The 15,547-nt window shown below is 41.4% G+C and overlaps 1 non-coding gene across 1 annotated transcript; it reads right to left on the reverse strand.

The window, feature by feature from the left end:
- Positions 1–15,147: 15,147 nt before the first annotated feature.
- Positions 15,148–15,286, reverse strand: LOC139081245 (small nucleolar RNA SNORA1). The gene has a single exon (XR_011536367.1). It is a non-coding gene; the product is annotated as a small nucleolar RNA SNORA1 (small nucleolar RNA).
- Positions 15,287–15,547: the final 261 nt, after the last annotated feature.

Genomic DNA, 15,547 nt, shown 5'->3' on the forward strand with positions numbered 1-15,547 from the left:
TCCTCCATAATATCAGCAATGTTGTTCAGGGAGACCAGATTTTTCTTTATCTCATCCATTGTATTTTTCGTCTTCAACATTTCTGATTGGTTTTTCTTTATAGTTTCAGTGTCTTTTGTGAAGAATTCCCTTTGTTCATTAATTTTATTCCCGATTTAATTGAACTGTGTATCTGAACTTTCCTGTAGCTCATTGAGTTTTTTTTCTGATAGGTAGTTTGAATTCTGTGTCATTTAGCTTGTAAATTTCTGTGCCTTCAGGATTGACTTCTGGGTGCTTGTCATTTTCCTTCTGTTCTGGAGTAGTAACGTATTTCTTCATGCTATTTGATGAGGTTGATTTGTGCCTTCCCATAAGTGATAGTATCTGGGTGCAGATTCCACTTGCCATCATTGGGGGGTGGGGTCAGGAGCTGTGTATTCTGAGCCTGCCATCATCCCTGGCATCTGTGCCTGTCTTTTGGAATCTATGATGACAGGGCCTGTCTGTGACTGCCAGCTCAAAGCTCCTGTTTTACTAACATATGCACAGTCACTCTGGCGGGGGTCACTTGCTCCGGCCAACCGGCCAAGCTGGTGCACTGGGCAAGGGAAGGGGAGGGGTGCTTACTTTCGTGTGAGTAATCCTGGTGGCATTCTCACTCTGCCTTCACTATCTGACCTCCTGAGGTGCTGGCTTGATGAAGACACCTCTTCAATATCTTAGCCTCCTCTGTGTGGAGCTTTCCCACAGCTGTGAGGGAACTTGGAGAACGAAGGCATTCCCATGGAAAGCCACCCCTCCCCCCTCTCTTCTCAGAGCTGCACACAATCCTATATCCTAGATCTCTGCCAGGGATGAACAGGAGATCCCCTAACCTCCTTCCCCTTCCTCCTGGGAGGTCCAGCACCTCCCCCTTCAGAAGTATGGCTGCATGGGTCTCTCAGATGTCTTTTGTGTTGTGTGAATGTCCACTGCTGGTTTATGAATGTCCTTTTCATTGTATCTTTGGGAGAAGAGACTAAGGGAAAAGCTCACTCCACCATGATTCTGATATCACTCCCTACCTCTGTTTTTAAGAGTATTCATCACTTTCTGTTATAATTGTATTTTACATGGCTGCTTCCCACACTAGACTGAAACTCTCAGAGCCCAGGATCTCTGACTTATTCCATCTGGTTCTCCTAGAAGCAAGAACATTGAACTTGCTTGGTTGATCTCCAGCTTGTAGCTCAGGACAGGGGTGAGGCTAGATATATAGAGATGAAAGCATTATTGACATAGAGGTGATTTCTGAAGAACTGGAAGTAAATATATCACTCAGGAAAAAAGTTAGAGAACACAAAGAATAGGTGGTAGTGGGCTAAATCTTGGGGAATGCCTACCTTTAGCCAATGGGATGAGGATGAGATTTTACCTGAGAACTGTGCTTTGTCATAACAATTATTCATTAAAATATATTTATTTGGTGGATTTTATGTGCAACTCACTGTTTAGGCACTAAAAATGCATCAATAAACAACACAAACAACAACAAGATCCTTGTTCTCATAAAACTTATATTCCAGTAGGGACACATAGCTTCCTCAGGGAAAGAGGGAAGTTAACAGTTTCAAAGAGTTTGAGGAGTATATATAGTTCAGTGGCCTCTGGATTTGAAAATTGGAAGGTGAAGGAACCATGTAGCCAGTTTCATTCCAAGGATAATGGCCAAAAGTTGTGATGGAAAGGAAGTCAGTGATTCAGGTACTAAAATACAAAAGTAGAAAATAGGATTTAGTAGGCCTTTGAGATGCAGAAAATGGAGCAGGTGGTATAATCAGATAATGTGAGCTCCAAAAGAGAGGAGATTGACCAGAAGTATTCAAGTCATATTCTGGGGTAGCAAAGGAGTCTGAGGAGTTTACTGACTCCTTCTCTTTACCTAGAATTAGAAGGAGGAGCAGCATTCGTTGAAGGCAGTTTCCAGGGTAGTAATGAATACAGGAAGTGTTAATCAGTAGGAAGCTAAAATTCAGCTAATTCAGGCGAAGGAAATCAGGGAAAAGGAAAAGGGAGGATATAGAGTAGTTTCTTCACATCAGGATGGAGATTTTAAAAGGCACGGTGGAAGGAGCTGGTAGAGTGACAGTGAGAAGTAGAGTGTGCCTGTGTGATAGTAGCCCTGATCTGGATGGGTGTGAGGCTATTGAAGATTGTAGCGGCTTGCTCAGCATCCAACTTTTTTGAGTATGCCTTCCTATAGTGCAGAAGCTAGAAAGCTAAAAACTACATTTCCCAGATTCCCTTGCACACAGGCTTTTGGATGTGATAAATCACCTAAAGATATAGCCAATCAGATGCAATTTCATTGTGATTGAATTCCAAACTGAACCAAATGGAGTAAAGAGGGATGCAAGGCATCCATTTTGCTGGTGAGGATCCGGTGCCAACAGTTCCAGCAGCAAATTCCTGATCCCCAGATCCCAGCTTAAGTAGTGGTTTCCTAGAACTAACAGTTCTGGAAGTGACTTCCTGATACCCAGCATCTCAGCTATAGAAAGGTAGCTGTTTTTTTCACTGGATGCCAAACATATCTCACATCGGATCACTGGAGTGTATCAGGTTTTTGTTTTTTTTTTTTCTGGTGGGGAAGATTCACCCTGGGCTACCATCCATTGCCAATTCTCCTCTTTCTTTACTTGAAGAAGATTAACCCTGAGCTAGTGTCTGTGCCAATCTTCCTCTACTTTGTAAGCGGGGTGCTTCCACAGCATGGCTGATGAGTGGAGAAGGTCCACACCCCAGATCCGAACCCATGAACCTGGGCTGCCATAGAGGAGTGTGAGGAAGTTTAATGGAGTCGATCATTTTTTAACACCTCTTTCTTCTATGTGACATAATTATTTTCAGTAATAATCATTAAATGAAAAGAATAAAAATACATGGCCAGAAAAGAGCTGCAGGCATTGTGAAAATTTCTTTTATTAAACTTCATATATAATCATATAATAAAAATCAATAAATAATAAAATGAATATTACTGTGCAAAAAAGAGAAAAATGTAATGGGTTAATAGTTCTTAATTAAATTAATAAATATTTTGGACACAAGGGGGAACAAACATTTCTATATATTGATCAGTTGCAATAATGAATAATAACATTCCAGTTTAATAAAAATTCAATAAAAAATAAGAAGAATAGTAAGGTACAGAGAAGGATCAATCTCAATTTTGAAAATTTTTAAGTTCGGTAAAATGGTTCATGAATGAAATATTATTTAATGTATAAGCTAACATTTACACTTACTAAATAACCACATCATACTTTACAGTTGACATTCTGTCTCAGTTTTGTAAATTGTAAACACAATTAAAAACTTCAAGTGGTATCATAAATGACAGAACTGAAGAAACTCAAGTTCTGTGTCTTCGTCTTTACAATCAGTGTGCTGTCATTTTTTTAAATTAATTAATTAATTTATTTTTTGAGGAAGATTAGCCCTGAGCTATCATCTGCTGCCAATCCTCCTCTTTTTGCTGAGGAAGCCTGGCCCTGAGCTAACATCCGTGCCCATCTTCCTCTACTTTATATGTGGGACGCCTACCACAGCATGGCTTGCCAAGCAGTGCCATGTCTGCACCCGGGATCCGAACTGGCGAACTCCAGGCCACTGAAGCAGAACATACGCACTTAACCGCTGCAGGACCGGGCTGGCCCCCCATGCTGTCATTTTTTAAATACAGGAATGTGTAGCACTGCAAGTGTTGGAGACATGAACTGTACTTGAATTGAACTTGAATGATTTTAAACTCTGGTGAATTTATTTTCAAAATTAACATATGTTGTTGGTTCCATAGGTGTTGGGGATCGCCTGTATAACTGGAAGTTCTCCAAATTAACTTCCATGTAAATACAATGTTGATTAAAGGATATGTAATTGAAATATGCTGGATTGAAGCTTGCATATATTATTACAACTCAACAGTAGTCACAGTAATTTGTTTCGAACATAGCCAAAGAAATGATTTTTTTTCAGAGAAGTGTTTTATCACTGACATTATTTAGAATTGTTGACATATGATGACAATAAAAAAGCAGACAAACTTTTAATTGGTTTTATTATTATTTTTACTTTCCTAGAGATGCCGCACTCCCTCAGTGCCTACACCCAGAGTAGTCTGGTCTTACTGCTCTGGCATTGGTATGCCACTGGTTCCCTCAGGGAGTCAGTTTACAGTGTTGTTCTAGAATTTTCCCTGGAGGCCCAGCTAAGAGCCTCCTCCTCCAGCCCTTCCTACAAATTTGTAATCACCTCTTTCTCTGTATTAAATTCCTTTTTACTTAAACTAACTAGGATGGTTTCTAATTGTCTGCAACTAAACCCTGACTGATACAGATAATAAGGAATAGAGATTTGTGCTTAGAGCAATAGCTATTGAAAACATTTATTTATCCATTTGTTCATTCCTTCATTGAACAAATACTTAACATAAATCTCTGTATATATAGTTATATCTATGTGGTGTTCAAATGTGGGATATTTTCCATTAATAGCATTGACTTTGGGCTATGTGATCAAATAGTGCATGTCGTGTTACCCTTCCTAGTGAGACAGGTTGAACAACTGTATTAGTTAGGAAGCATTTGGCTACCAGAAGCAGAAACACTAACTCAAAGTCGTTAAAACTATTAGAAAAATAATTTTCTCACATAATTGGAAGTTTCAAGATGGGTTAAGTTGTGAGTCGGCTCACTGATGTCACTGGGGATCCAGGTTCTTCCTGTGCTTCTCTTCTGCCATCCTCCATGTTGACTTCATCTTTATATTGATAGCAAGATGGCTGCAGCCGATCCAGAGACAACAACGATCAGAAGAAAAGGAGAGAATATTTATCTCTTTGGAGTAAGTGGACTGCTATGGCATTACAGCTCCACTCAACAGGTGATCAGTAGGAAGGGGATAGGAAATCTTCCCCGTGGGCAGAACTTTGAGCAGTGTATCAGATTGTCCCCTTTGCCTGGAAGTTGTCCCATTTGCCTGGAAGGAAAGAAGGGCTGTAGCAAAGATCTATGTTGATTCACGGCAGAGCCTAATGTTGCTGCTAGATGATCAAGGTCTTGGAAGAAGCAAGTTTGAAGGATTTACGGCAAGGAAATTTGGGAAAGAGGTATGTAAATTGACCTAAAATAGACTTAGAGTGTGATACTATTTGTCTTGCATATTAATATTCATGAAAAGTTTCTCTTTGTAGAAGAGGTGCTAAATCATCAGGTGGACTTAATGCCCATGCAGTGGAGGTCAGTCAGACTCTTTCCCCATCATCCTGTGCTTGATTGATGGGCTCATACACAAAGTGGCTGTGGGGGCAGGGATGAAAGTTACATATGGCTCAATAACATGGATTTCTTCTCACCAAGACTGACTATTACTGCTGCTTGAATGCCCAACTTGCAAGCAGGAGCCATCAACCCTGGACCCCTGATATGGTGTCATATCCTGTGGGTACCATCCAGAAACCTTAAGACAAGTTCATCTCTTTGGACTCTTCTGTTATGGAGTGGACAATGCTTTTTTTCCTTCACTTCAATAGATTCTCCCTCCAGATTGGATTTGCTTCCCTGCCCACCACACTTCTGCTAGTCCTACTATCCATAGGTTTATTGAATACCGTATATATCACCACTGTATCTCACACAACATTGCCTCCATCAAAGGAACTCACATTACCCTAATAGAAGTGTAGCAATGGACTGAGGCCATTTGGCTTCACTGTATTTACCATGTGCCACATCACCTAGAAGAAACTGGCCTACATAAAACTACCGTCTGATCCAGCCATCTCACTTCTGGGTATATAGCCAAAGGAAATGAAAATAGGATCTCGAAAGGACATCTGCAACTCCCATGTTTATTAAAGCATTAGTCACAACAGCCAAGATACGGAAACAACCTAAGCATCCATGTCCATCAACAGACAAATAGATAAAGAAGATGTAGCATATATATATACAATGGAATATTATTCAGCAATGAGAAGAAAGGAAATCTTGCCATTTGCAACAACATAGATGGAACTTGAGGGCATTATGCTAAGTGAAATAAGCCAACAGAGAAAAGACAAATACTACGTGGTAGCAACTATACTTGGAATCTTAAAAACAAAGTAGAACTCACAGAAACAGAGGGTAGAAAAGTGGTTGCTAGGGGCTGGGGGTGGGAGAAATAAGGAGAGTTGGTAAAAGGGTACAAACTTTCAGTTATAAGATGAGTAAGGTCTGAGGATCTAATGTAAAACATGTGATTATAGTTGATAACACTGCATTATATAGTTGAAGTTTGCTAAGAGAGTAGAAAAATGTTCTCAACAAAAAAAAAGAGAGAGAGAGAAATACGTGAGGTGATGGATAGCTTAATTAACCAGATAGTGGGAATACTTTCACAGTGTATATCAAATCGCCCCATTGTACACCTTAAATATCTTACAAATTTGTCAATTACACGTCAGTCAAGATTAAAAAAGAAGTTAGCCTAATAGAATAATGAAATCACCTGCTGAAGTCCAACTCAGAGAAAACATTCTGTGAGTCTGGGGTATTGTTTTGGAGGATGCGTTGTGCACTCTGAACCAGAACTGAAATCACCATAAGGTGCTGTTTTTCCAATAACCAGTATACACGGGGCTAAGATCTAAGGGGTGATGGTGAAAATGATACCTAGTGAACTACTTGCAACAATGTTTACACTTTGCTTCTCATTCCAACAACTCTGGTTTCTGCTGTTTTAGAAGCTTATTATCCAAGAGAGGAATTGTTTCTTTCAGGGAATACAACAATGGTTCCACTGAATTAGAAGCTGAGACTGCAGTGCCACCTCATGCCACTAGGCAAATCAGCAAAAAATGAATTACTATGTGGTGAGGTTGATAGATCCTGATCATCATTAGGTACTATGTATTAGTACATTATAGGAATGAACTACAGTCTGTTTCATTTCCCTACTGAGACATCCTTTACATTGCTTTCACTATAACAATGAACATTTTTTTTTTTGAGGAAGATTAGCCCTGAGCTAACATCTGCTGCCAATCCTCCTCTTTTTTTTTTTTTTGCTGAGGAAGACTGGCCCTGAACTCACATCCGTGCCCATCTTCCTCTACTTTATATGTAGGACATCTACTATAGCGTGGCTTGCCTAGCAGTGCCATGTCTGCACCCGGGATGCGAACCGGCGAACCCCGGGCTGCGGAAGCAGAATGTGAGAACTTAACCGCTGCGCCACCAGGCCGGCCCAACAATGAACGTCTTTGTACATGTCTCCTTGTACACATGAGTGACAGGATAGATACCCAACAGCGGGATTTGTGGGTCACAGACTATGTGGATATTTAACCTTACAAGGTGTTATCAAATTGCTCTCCAGAGTGGTTGTACCCATTTGCACCTCCACCGGCAATGACTGAATTCCTAGTTAAGCATTCACAATATTCTTGTGAATATTTGTTAATGTTTGCCAATCTGATGAGCATAAAATTATACCTCATTGTTAATTAATTTGCAATCCCCTGATTACCTGAGATTGAGCATCTTTTCATGTCTGTCTGTAGTGATATTTAAAAAATAGTGTCAATTCTCAATTTTCCACAAGTGCAGTAGTTACATTCTGAGCAATGGTATGTACCATCTCACGAAGCAGTTCTTGTATTCATGCCCATGCAACAGATTTTATTCCCTAATTAGGTCTGAGTTGGCCAGTATCAAATTTAGCTCCCACAAGGATATAGGAGGAAAGAGGAAAGTCAGTGCAAGATTTTAAATCTACATCTGACAATCTACAAAATGGATACTTCCACATGGCTTTTTGCCGCCCCAATCTTGAATTAGTATTGTGTAAACCAGGGGATGCTCAGGCATAATCCTAGGGATTTTGTCCCCGAGTTCTTGTTAGTAATTTGGGTTTCTAGTGGTATAATGTGGATTGCTCAGGAGTATTGCACTGTTGTAGAACTGCCACGTCTTGCTTGTTTACAGCAAACCCAAACACTACAGTCAAGTATGAGCCATAGCAAGCCAGAGCTGGAAGGAATCTTCACAATCAGCCTGACCACAGCCCAAAATTTGCAGAAGGGGAAACTAAGGCTCAGAGAGCACAAGCCATGAAGTGGTCGAGAGCTGAGTTCCCAACCCATGTGCTCTAGCTTAATCCCCTGAGCCCTCAGGGCGGCTGTGTCGTGTCTGGTCATATGATCATTTTCCATGTGTGCTATAACACAAACAGGGTTGCTGTAGGAAGGCAATTGTTCATGAGTCTCTCGAGTCTCTGCATGTCTCAGTAGAGCATCTGTCCTTTGTCTCCGACCCAGAAGTGTTGCATCTTCTGCCAGTATCTACGAAACTGTGGCAGGCTACCTTGTTACTCACAAGTGGAGTAAACGCTGACACTTCACAGTTCCTCACAAGTGCAAGCAGTAGTTTCAGAAGATGTTAATAAGTGTTTTGTGGGACAGGTGTCTTCTGGTCAATTAGTCTTGGAAAAGCTGAGGCAAAAACAAATTTTTTTAAAGATGAAAGGAAAGGAAAGCAGTTTCTTCTCTCTTCAGATCCTTTAATAAAGAACGTTATGCATTGCTCCTGGATGTGAGGGTGGGTGGGGTGGAATGTGCTAAATTTCAAGAATTATTTGCATAGGAGGCCTTCCCCACTCCTTACTCCTGTGGAATGCCTATTAACATTGGAAATAACAATAGAATAAAACTAGCAGAAAACCATTGGAAAGCCAGAGTAAAACATAGTGAGAATAAGGATGGAAATGCAGTTGAGAAGGGTAGTTTTGACATCCCTCGAAAACTAGAATGAGATAGGCTAAGAAGCAAGCCAGCATCACCTACATGGTCCATTCGCAGGTGTGCCCAAACCAAGCGAGGATAACGGGACTTTGCTCGAGGGTCAGACTTTAGAGCAAGAAGGGGGCTTAGAGACAATGCTAACTCTCTCATTTTACACACGTAACACTGAGGCCCAGCAGGAGGAAGGCACCTAAGGCCACCCAATTCATTGGTGGCAAATGATGGGAATGATATGGAAGTGTTCCTGAGTCACTGGCGTTCCTCACAGCCTCTTTGTTCTCATGTTTCTTATTGTTTCATCTATTTGTAACTCAGCCTTAAGGTTTCCAAAGGCAAATACCATTTTGCTCCACTTGAAAGCTCCTACTCAGTTTAACGACCTCTTGAACATCGACCATATTCACTATAGTCACCGCGCACACCTAGCGCTGCCCATCACAGCATTCTGCCCTGATGGAAACGTTCCGTATTCGCACTGTCCAGTACGGTTACCATTAGCTAAGTGTGGCTCCTGAGCACTTGATATGTGACTACTGTGACTGAAGAAATAATTTCTTAACTCCGTTTAATTTTAATTAATTAAAATTGACATTTAAACAGCCACACTTGCCTAGCAGCCACCGTAGCAAATACGACAGTGCCTAACTGCAGTGGCCGTAAAGGGTGCAGTGTGCGTCATCGGACTGGCTCTGAGGAGAATTAGCGCAAGGCTGCCGTCGGCATCCTTCCTGTGGGCCAGGGATGAGCAGGGGCGCTCCTTCAAAGCCATTGACCCCGCACGGGCAGCAGGGGGCCTGGAGTCGCGGAGGGGGCATGCACACAGCCTGGCGGCCGTTAAAAAGGGGCGGGGCCTGCAGCGAGGCCTGGCACGTGCCGCCGCGGGGGGCCACGTAAGCGTCACTGCCGCAGGGGCTTGTGGGTCAACGGTCGCCGGCACCGAGGCGGTACCTCAGCGAGGCGGGAACCGAGAGCCATGCCTGCTGAGAGGAGCTTGATGCGCGGGCGGAGGAACCGGTCGAAATCCAGGGCGCTGTGGCAAGTGCGCGCGAGGGTGAGAGCCATTGAGGCGGAGGAGCCGGCGCTGGGGCCTCCTCCGGAGAACGACAGTCCGGGACTCCAGGCTGCCGTGGCTGCCATGCGTCGGCCCACCTGGCGCACGCCTCTGCTTGGCCTCCCTCAGGCTGGGCCGCGCTACTTTGCGGTGAAGGCTTGGGCCCGCAAGCACTTTGGGCTCCTCGTGCTCGCCAGCTGGGCCCTGATGCTGCTGTTCTACTTCCTGACTACCGGTGAGTGGCCGCTCCTGGCCGGGGGCCCCGGGACGCCAGGGCAGGGGCGACAGGGCGCGGCCGCCTGCTGCGGCCACACGCCCGCCCTCCCTTCCCCTCCGCCTCACAGGCCTACCCTCCCTGGCCCGCTCCCCACGCCTGACCGCGGCTTCTCCCCGCCCCGGGCCCTCCGAGCGCCCCTCCTGAAGAGCCGCTCTCCCCTCCTTCCGAAAAAGATTGGCGTGAGATTCGCTTCACGCCGAGTGACCGGCTTTCTAGTGAACAATTTCGTGACATCTAGTATGTTCAAACGCTGCGCAGCCACCCCCTCTGTCTAGTTCCCCGAAATACTTCCCTCAGCCCCAGTTAGAGCCCGCACCCATGCCTCGCGCCGTCACTCCCCAGCCCCAGTCCCCAGCCCCGGCAGCCGCCAGCCGGCTCTCGGCCTCTGTGGGTTTCCTTTCTCATGGTTCGTGTCACGGTGACGTACAGTATTTGCCCTGTTGTGTCCAGCTCATTTTACTTAGCATCATGTTTTCGAGATTTATGCCTGTGGTAGTATTATCAGTACTTCATTTCTTTTTATGGCCAAATAATATTCTGTTGGATGAATATACTGCATTTGGTTTATTCATTTATCAGTTGATGAGCATTTGGGTTGTTTCCTGTTGTTGGCTATTATGAATAATGCTGCTATGAATATTCAAGTACAAGTTTTTTTGTCAACACGTGTTCAGTTCTCGGGCATATGCCTAGGAGTGGAATTGCTGAGTTTTATAGGAATTGCGTGTTGAAGTTTTTGAGGAAGTTCTGAACTGTTACACAAAGTGGCTGAACCATTTTGCTTTCCCACTGACAATGCACGAGCGTCCCTAATTTCGCCAATTGTTACCTCCCCCCCTTTTTGGTTATTGCCATCCTAGTGTGTGAGAAATGATATCTTATTATGGTTTTCATTAGTGTTTCTGTAATGACAAATGATGTTGAACATCTTTTCATATGCTTTTTGGCATTTGTATATCTTCTTCGGAGAAATGTCTATTCAAGTCCTTTGACCGTTTTTAACTGGATTGTTTATGGTTTTGTTATTGAGTTGTAAGAGTTCTTTATATATACTGGATATATGATATGTAAATGTTTTCTCTCATTCTGTAGGTTGTCTTTTCACTTTTTTGATAATTTATTTTTTGATGCACCAACGTTTTTAAATGTGAGGAAGTTCAATTTATTTTTAATTTTGTCACTTGTGCTTTTGGTGTCATATCTAAAAATCCATGGCCAAATGTAAAGTCATGAAGATTTATTCCTATGTTTTCTTTTAAGAGTATTGTGATTTTAGCCTTTATACTTAGGTTGTTGATCCATTTTGAAATAATTTTTGTATATGGTATCTATTAGGAGTCTGACTTTATTCTTTTGCCTGTGGCGATCCAGTTGTCTCAGCATCATTTGTTGAAGAGGCTATTTATTCCCCATTGAATGGTCTTGGCACTATTTTTGAAAATCAGTTCACCATAGATTTATGTGTTTATTTCTGGACTCAAGTTATATTCTGTTGGTCTGTGTGTCTGTCCCTATGCCAGTACCATACTCTTTTGATTATTGTAGCTTTGTAGCAAGTTGAGAAACTGGGACATGAGTCCTCCAACTTTGTTCTTTATTCATATTGTTTTAAGTATTCAAAACCCCTTACAATTCCATATAAATCTGAGGTTCTGCTTTTCCATTTATGCAAAAAGGCCATTGGAGTTTTGATAGCGATTGCGTTGAATCTGTAGATCACTTTGGGCAGTATTGTCATCTTAACAATATTAAGGCTTTAAATCCATGAACATGGGTTGTCTTTCCATTCATTTGTCTTCTTTAATTTATTTTAGCAATGTTTCATAGTTTTCAATGTACAGGTCTTTGACCTCCTTGGTTAAGTTTATCCCAAGATATTTTATTCTTTTGGATGCTATTGTAAATGGAGTTGTTTTCTTAATTTCCTTTTGGATTGTTCTTGCTGATGTCTAGAAGCACAACTGATTTTTGCATGTTGATCTTGTATCCTGCAACTTTGCTAAATTTGTTTATGAGCTCTAATAGGTTTTTGTAGACTTTTTTTTTGAATATTCTATATATAGAATCATGTTATCTGCGAGTAGTTTTACTCCTTCCTTTGCAATTTGGATGCCTTTTATTTTTTGTCCTAATTGCTCTGGCTAGAACTTCCAGTACAATGCTGAATAGCAGTGGTAAAAATGGGCATCCTTGCCGTGTTCCTGATCTTAGCGGGGAAGCTTTCAGTCTTTCCCTATCAATTATTATGTTAATTCTTGGTTTTTCATAAATATTCTTTATCATAATGAGAAAAATCCTTTTTTTTTTTTTTACAGGTTGGCACCTGAACTATCAACTGTTAACCAATCTTCTTTTTTTTCTGCTTTTTCTCCCCAAATCCCCCCAGTACATAGTTGTATATTTTAGTTGTGGGTCCTTCTAGTTGTGACATGTGGGACGTTGCCTCAGCATGGCCTGATGAGCGGTACCATGTCCGCGCCCAGGATCTGAACCGGCAAAACCCTGGGCCACCAAAGTGGAGCGCATGAACTTAACCACTCAGCCATGGGGCCAGCCCCCGAAAATCCCTTCTATACATAGTTTGCTGAATGATTTTATCATGAAAGGTGTGGCATTTTGTCAAATGCTTTTCCTGCATCAATTGAGGCATTTTCCCTTCATTCTGTTAATGTGGCATATTTCATTGGTTTTCTTACGTTGAGCCACCCTTGTATTCCTGGATTGAGCCCCACTTGGTCATTGTATATACTTTTTTTGATGTGCTATTGCAGTTGGTTTGTTAGTATTTTGTTGGGGCATCTATTTATTTGCATCTATATTCATATGTGATATTGGTTTGTAGTTTTCTTATGGTGTCTTTGTCTGGCTTTGGTATCAGGTTAGTAATGGCATCATAAAATGAATTAAGAAGTGTTCTTCTATTTTTTGAAAGACTTTGAGAAAGTTTGGTGTTAATTCTTCTTTAAATATTTGGTAGAAATCACCAGTGAAACCATCTGCTCCTAGACTTTTCCTTCTTGGGTGTTTTCTTTTTAATTGAGTTCATAATAGTTTACAACATTTAGAAATTTCAGTTGTACATTATTACTTGTCTGTCACGATATAAGTGCTCTTCTTAACCCCCTGTGCATACCCCCCAACCCCCTGCCCCAGTAGCCACTGAACTGTTCTCTTTGTCCGTGTGTTAGTTTTTCTTCTACATAGGAGTGAAATCATATGGTGTTTATTTTTCTCTGTGTGGGTTATTTCATTTAACATGATACCCTCCAGGTCCATCCACATTGTTGTGAATGGGATGATTTTGTCTTTTTTATGACTGAGTAGTATTGTAGTCAATCTATATACCACATTTTCTTTATCCAGTCATCAGTCCATGGGCATTAGGGTTGCTTCCACATCCTAGCTATTGTGAATAATGCTGCAGTGAACATAGGGGTGCATGAGTCTCCTTGAACTGTTGATTTCTAGTTCTTTGGATAAATACCCCAGTAGTGTGATAGCTGGTATTTCTATTTTTAGTTTTTTGAGAAATCTGCATACTGTTTACCACAGTGGCTGCACCAGTTTGCACTTCCACCAGCAGTGTAAGAGGGTTCCCTTTTCTCCACACCCTCTCCAACATTTGTTATTTTTTGTCTTGGTGATTATAGCCATTTTAATGGGTGTAAGGTGATATCTTAGTGTAGTTTTGATTTGCATTTCCCTGATGATTAGTGATGTTCGTCTTTTCATGTGCCTGTTGGCCATCCATCTCTATATCTTCTTTGGGAAAATGCCTGTTCATATTCTCTGCCCATTTTTTGATCGGGTTGATTTTTTGTCGTTCAGTTGTGTGAGTTCTTTATATATTATGGAGATTAACCCCTTGTCAGCTATATTATTTGCAAATGTTTTCTCCCAATTGGTGGATTGTCTTTTGTTTTGATCCTGGTTTCCTTTGCCTTGTAGAAGCTCTTTAGTCTGATGAAGTCCCACTTATTTATTTTTTCTCGTTTCCCTTGTCCAAGAAGACATGGTATTTGAAAAGATCCTTTTAAGATCGATGTCCAAGAGTGTACTACCTGTATTTTCTTACAGATGTTTTATGGTTTCAGGTCTTACCTTCAAGTCTTTGATCCATTTTGAGTTTATTTTTGTGTGTGGCTTAAGATAATGGTCTACTTTCATTCTTTTGCATCTGGCTGTCGCGTTTTCCCAACACCATTTATTGAAGAGACCATCCTTTCTCCATTGTATGTTCTTAGCACCTTTGTCGAAGATTAGCTGTCTGTAGATGTGTGATTTTATTTCTTGGCTTTCAATTCTGTTCCATTGATCTGTCTGCCTGTTTTTGTACCAGTACCATACTATAGCTTTGTAGTACATTTTTTTAAGTCAATAAATTATTATTGAAGTAATTTCGCATGTTGTGATTCCTTCCAGTCACCTTAATTCCTCCAAAGTTTGTCATAATCTTCAAGATAGCTCTTTTAAAAAGGAATTTTGTCCAGTCCATGGTTGTCATGTCAGTCAGTTCACAATTCTTTCAGTTGGGGTTCTTTGATCTCCACTTGAATAAGGACATACTTTAAAAATTCTCCACCTGTTGGAGCTGGCCTGGTGGCTCAGTAGTTAAGTTCACATATTCCACTTCAACGGCCCAGGGTTCGCCGGTTCAGCTCCTGGGTGAGGACATGGCACCGCTTGTCAAGCCATGCTGTGGTAGGCATCCCACATATAAAGTAGAGGAAAATGGGCATGGATGTTAGCTCAGGGCCAGTGTTCCTTAGCAAAAAGAGGAGGATCGGCAGCAGATGTTAGCTTAGGGCTAATCTTCCTCAAAAAAAAAAAAAAAATTCTCCACCTGTAATCTTTAGGATCCAATTTTTTCAACCAATTTACTTTAGGGCCTAGGAGTTAAATTGTAGGAAGTTGACTGCTATTTTAGCAAATGATCTAAGATATATTATTCCTAATCATTTCTAATATTGAAAATTCTTGTTACATCCAATTTTTACTTATTAGCCTAGCAAAAAATGTTACAGGTCTCATTGTCACCGCTGCAATACGTGTACTGTGATGGAAGCATAATCTGTGTCTCAATATATATTGACACATTAACAATTTCTGGACATCATTAACAACAGTGCCCATTTTCATCTAGAGTGAGGTTTCTGTAGTACATTTTGAAGTCAGGGATTGTGATGTCTCCAGCTTTGTTCTTTTTTCTTGGGATTGCTTTAGCTATTCAGGGTCTTTTGTTGCCCCATATGAATTTTAGGATTCTTTGTTCTTTTTCTGTGGAGAATGTCATTGGGATTCTGATTGGGATTGTGTTGAGTCTCTAGATTGCTTTGGGTATTATGAACACTTTAACTGTGTTTATTCTTCTGATCCATGTGCATGGAGTATCTTTCCATTTCTTTATGTCATC

This window comes from Equus przewalskii, chromosome X, assembly GCF_037783145.1.
Source record: "Equus przewalskii isolate Varuska chromosome X, EquPr2, whole genome shotgun sequence".
NCBI classification, from domain to species: domain Eukaryota; kingdom Metazoa; phylum Chordata; class Mammalia; order Perissodactyla; family Equidae; genus Equus; species Equus przewalskii.